Here is a 6,000-nt window from a genome sequence, read left to right as displayed (position 1 = left end):
AGAGTCTGTAGCCCTGAAGAAGAAAAGAAGAAGTAGAAGAAATGTAGAATATTACAAACTATGGGTATGGCCATTAGATGGCTAAGACAACACGCCACAAAATTGACAGGGCAAATATGGGTCATGGTCCGGTATCAGATATGGGCTGGCTACAGCGCTTCCTTCAGAGCGAGGCACATACCAGGTGTGCTCACTGTAAGATCCTTCAGCCCTCTGCCAGGTATGGCTGAGGTCAGCTTAAACAAATTATTTCACACTAAGGGTTTAGCATTCCTTCACAGGGGGAACCCGGGGTGCTGCAGATCAGGGCTGAACACATGAACAGAGTTGTGTGTTGCGGGGAGCCCAGGGCTTGGATATTAAGAGGGACTGCGGGTCAGGATTGGTATGCATGCACAGAGTTCTTTGTGTGTGGGAACCCAGAGATGGAATATTGGGGGTGGGGAGTAGAGGGGGAGGTGTGGGTTAGGACTGAGGGCATCGGAAGAACTGGGGGTTATAGACAGCACAGTAATGCCTGTCACAACCCTGGTGCATTAGCTGATCTCTGTCACTTTGGCCTAGAAACCTGGAATTGCCTTTTGCTCACTGCCTCTGGGCTGGGCTGCCTTTGCTAAGCTAGTGGGAATCTGAGGTTTGTTTACATATTGGTTTCACTGCAAACTCCCTCCCACCTCCGCTTACATTCCCTCACTACCTGGAAGTCTGAAGGAATTGATGAAGGAAGAGATTACCTTTCACAGGGGCTGGGAATGAATGGCTTGACCCCGTTCACTTTACCCATAGGGGGCTATTTGACATAGGAATGGACTGTCCCTTCCTTTGTTTAACTTCAGTCAATGCCTCTGACTTTCTTTTCTAATCAGCCTTGGTGAGATTGCCATTGAGACCTGCATTTCCCAACATTTCCATTCTAATGGCCCTCACTGGGACCTATTAAAATGAGACTAACTTTGCTTCTGCTGCTGGCCCTTGATTCCTTGAGAGATCCCCAGGCAGTGTCCAGGTCTAAACAGGCATTTCTCAGAATCCTGATTAAGGCACGTGAAATTATAATGACCCATGTGTCCTCCTCTAAATCTCTACAGAGTCACAGGTGCTGCATGGCTAATTGGAGAGACTGTTTTAGTAGCTGTATGTTGCTAACAGGGATGTTTTTTAATGAGCACATAATAAAGCAGGGGTTTTTTTTGTTTTGTTTTTTGAATTAGTATTTTTATCCAAAGCAAAGCAGTGGTGAAATTAACATGTTCTAAATGAAATTGATCAGGCTCTGGAACTGCCACTCCAGTTCTGTGATCAGACATATAGAAACAGCTGCATCCTTAAGGTCAAGAACCTTATACCATATGGGCAGAATTTTCATTGCCACTTCTCTGATCAGCTACCAGGGGCTGAGATAGCTCTTGTTAAAGTCTATCTTCTTGCCAATGCTGCACTTGACAGAGGATTACATTCACACCTGCTTTGCCTGTGAAATTAGCAGCACACAGAGTGAGAAGGAATATTCCTTAGTTTCCAAAAATCAGGATACAGCTTTGAAGTGACATTGGTGCCTATGACTGTAACATGTACTCACTCAAGAGCTGCTTCCCACTGAAGTCCACTTTCCACAGGGAAGGGTCCATTAATGATGAAAGATAGATAGATTAGATAAAGGGGAAATGTAAACACATTTAGCCAGGTGAACAGAGAGATTATTAGGCAGATGAATGGCTTGCAAGACAGATTCACAGATATATAGGCAGGCAGTTAGCCAGAGCAATGATAGATAATTGGATGGACAAATAGCAGAAGGAGGAAAAAATGAGACATCCTGATGGAAAGACAGACAGGAAAAAAAAAGGTGGATGAACAGATGATTATACAGAGGGAGAGTTAGATGAACAATTGGATAGAAGGACAGTAAAATAAAGAGATTATTAGATCAGTGGGGATATGAGCTCCACTCTGCTGCCCCTAGTGCCCATTATACAGTGTAGCTGCCCCTTCCTACCACTCACTCACTAGGGTGCTCAGATGCCCCTAGTGCCTATTATAGAGTATAGCCACCCCTTCCCGGCCCTCATCCTCTGTTGCCCCTAGTGCCCATTGTACTGTATAGCGGCACCTACCCCACCCCTCGCCCTCTGCTACCCTAGTGCCCATTATACAGTATAGAAGCCCATTACTCACCCCACACACTTATCTGCCCATAGTGTACATTATGTGGTATAAAGAAAAGGAGTACTTGTGGCACCTTAGAGACTAACAAATTTATTTGAGCATAAGCTTTCATGAGCTACAGCTCACTTGCTCACGGCTGCTACTCTGAAACCTGTCATTATGTGGTATACGCAAAAAGAAAAGGAGTACTTGTGGCACCTTAGAGACTAACAAATTTATTAGAGCATAAGCTTTCGTGAGCTACAGCTCACTTGCTCACGGCTGCTACTCTGAAACCTGTCATTATGTGGTATACGCAAAAAGAAAAGGAGTACTTGTGGCACCTTAGAGACTAACAAATTTATTAGAGCATAAGCTTTCGTGAGCTACAGCTCACTTCATCGGATGCATTTGGTGGAAAAAACAGGAGAGATTTATATACACACACACAGAGAACATGAAACAATGGGTTTATCATACACACTGTAAGGAGAGTGATCACTTAAGATAAGCCATCACCCACAGCAGGGGGGGAAAGGAGGAAAACCTTCCATGGTGACAAGCAGGTAGGCTAATTCCAGCAGTTAACAAGAATATCAGAGGAACAGTGGGGGGTGGGGTGGGGGGGGAGAAATACCATGGGGAAATAGTTTTACTTTGTGTAATGACTCATCCATTCCCAGTCTCTATTCAAGCCTAAGTTAATTGTATCCAGTTTGCAAATTAATTCCAATTCAGCAGTCTCTCGTTGGAGTCTGTTTTTGAAGCTTTTTTGTTGAAGTATAGCCACTCTTAGGTCTGTGATCGAGTGACCGAAGAGATTGAAGTGTTCTCCAACTGGTTTTTGAATGTTATAATTCTTGACGTCTGATTTGTGTCCATTCATTCTTTTACGTAGAGACTGTCCAGTTTGGCCAATGTACATGGCAGAGGGGCATTGCTGGCACATGATGGCATATATCACATTGGTAGATGCGCAGGTGAACGAGCCTCTGATAGTGTGGCTGATGTGATTAGGCCCTATGATGGTATCCCCTGAATAGATATGTGGACAGAGTTGGCAACGGGCTTTGTTGCAAGGATAGGTTCCTGGGTTAGTGGTTCTGTTGTGTGGTGTGTGGTTGCTGGTGAGTATTTGCTTCAGATTGGGGGGCTGTCTGTAAGCAAGGACTGGTCTATCTCCCAAGATCTGAGAGAGCGATGGCTCGTCCTTCAGGATAGGTTGTAGATCCTTGATGATGCGTTGGAGAGGTTTTAGTTGGGGGCTGAAGGTGATGGCTAGTGGCGTTCTGTTGTTTTCTTTGTTGGGCCTGTCCTGTAGTAGGTGACTTCTGGGTACTCTTCTGGCTCTGTCAATCTGTTTCTTCACTTCAGCAGGTGGGTATTGTAGTTGTAGGAATGCATGATAGAGATCTTGTAGGTGTTTGTCTCTGTCTGAGGGGTTGGAGCAAATGCGGTTATATCGTAGCGCTTGGCTGTAGACAATGGATCGAGTGGTATGATCTGGATGAAAGCTAGAGGCATGTAGGTAGGAATAGTGGTCAGTAGGTTTCCGATATAGGGTGGTGTTTATGTGACCATCGCTTATTAGCACCGTAGTGTCCAGGAAGTGGATCTCTTGTGTGGACTGGTCCAGGCTGAGGTTGATGGTGGGATGGAAATCAACAAAAAAGCTTCAAAAACAGACTCCAACGAGAGACTGCTGAATTGGAATTAATTTGCAAACTGGATACAATTAACTTAGGCTTGAATAGAGACTGGGAATGGATGAGTCATTACACAAAGTAAAACTATTTCCCCATGGTATTTCTCCCCCCCACCCCACCCCCCACTGTTCCTCTGATATTCTTGTTAACTGCTGGAATTAGCCTACCTGCTTGTCACCATGGAAGGTTTTCCTCCTTTCCCCCCCCTGCTGTGGGTGATGGCTTATCTTAAGTGATCACTCTCCTTACAGTGTGTATGATAAACCCATTGTTTCATGTTCTCTGTGTGTGTGTATATAAATCTCTCCTGTTTTTTCCACCAAATGCATCCGATGAAGTGAGCTGTAGCTCACGAAAGCTTATGCTCTAATAAATTTGTTAGTCTCTAAGGTGCCACAAGTACTCCTTTTCTTTTTGCGAATACAGACTAACACGGCTGCTACTCTGAAACCTGTCATTATGTGGTATAGTTGCCCATTCCTACCCCTCACCGTCTCTTGCCCCTAGTGCCCATTATACAGTATAGCCAACCCTTCCTCACCCCACACTCACTGCTGCCCCTAGTGCCCATTATACCGTATAGCTGGCCTTTTCCCGCTTCTCACCCTCTGCTTCCCCGAGTGCGCATTATAAAGTGTATCCAGACTATCCCGCCTCTCATCCTCTGCTGCCTGTAGTACCCATTATTCTGTATAGCCACCCCTTCCTACCGCTCACCCTCTGCTTCCCCTAATGCCCATTATACTGTATAGCTGCCCCTTCCCTGCCCATCACCCTCTGCTGCCCCTATTGCCCATTCTACAGTATAGCCGCCCTTTCTCACCCCTCGCACTCTCCTTCCCCAGTGCTCATTCTATAGTATAGTCATCCCTTCCCACCCCTCACCTTCTGCTGCCCCTAGTGCCCATTATATAGCATAGCTGCCCCACCCCAAACCCTCACTCTCTGCTTCCCTTAGTGCCCATTATACAGTATAGCTGCCCATTCCTTGCCCCACACCCACTGCTGCCCCCAGTGCCCATTATATAGTATAGACACCCCTTCCTGAGCACTCACCCTCTGCTGCCTCTAGTGCCCATTATACAGTATAGCTGCCCCTTCCTACCCCTCACACTCTGCTGCCCCTAGTGCCCATTATATAGTATAGCGACCCCTTCCTTCCCCTCACCGTCTGCTGCTCCTAGTGCACATTACACAGTATAGCCGCCCCTTCCCCAACTCTCACCCTCTGCTGCCACTCTTCCCCATTATACAGTATAACCTCCCTTCCCCACCCCTCACCCTCTGCTGACCCTAGTTCCCATTATACGGTGTAGACACTACTTCCTCCCCCTCCCCCTCTACTGCCCCGGTGCCCATTATACAGTATAGTCGGCCCTTCCTCACCTCCCACCCTGTGTTGACCCAAGTTCCCATTATACACTATAGGAAACCCCTTCCTATCCCTCACCCTCTACTGCCCCTAATGTCCATTATATAGTATAGCCACCCCTTTCCACCCCTCTCCCTCTGCTGCTCCCGGTGTCCATCATAGAGTAAAGCCAGTCCTTCCACACCACTCATCCTCTGCAGCCCATTTTCCGTATAGCTGCCCCTTCCTCGCCCCGCACCTTCTGCTGCCCCTAGTGCCCATTATACAGTATATCCAGCCTTTCCCTCCTCTTACCCTCTGCTGCCTGTAATACTCATTATACTGTATAGCCACTCCTTCCTACCCCTCGCCCTCTGCTTCCCCCAATGCCCCTTATTCAGTGTAGTCGCCCCTTCGCACCCCTCACTCTCTGCTGCCCCTAATGCCCAATTTTAGCATAGCTGCCCCTTCCTCATCCCACACCCTCTGCTGCTCCTAGCCCCCATTATACAGAATAGCTGCCACTTGCACACCCCCAACCCTCTGCTGCCCCTAGTAGTCATTACACAGAATAGGCATCCCTTCCTGCCCCTCACCCTCTGCTGCGCCAAGTGTGCATTATACAGAATAGCCAGTGCTTCCCCACATCTCACCTCAGCTGCCCTAGTGCCCATTATACAGTATAGCCGCCCCTTCCCAGCCCCTCACTGTCTGTTTCCCCTAGTGCCCATTATATAGTATAGCAGCCCCTTGCACATGTCCCTCCCTCTGCTGCCCCTAGTGCCCATTATACAGAAT

The sequence above is a fragment of the Dermochelys coriacea genome, chromosome 14 (genome assembly GCF_009764565.3).
Source record: "Dermochelys coriacea isolate rDerCor1 chromosome 14, rDerCor1.pri.v4, whole genome shotgun sequence".
Classification (NCBI taxonomy): Eukaryota; Metazoa; Chordata; order Testudines; family Dermochelyidae; genus Dermochelys; species Dermochelys coriacea.
Note: the sequence above shows the minus strand (reverse complement) of the source record.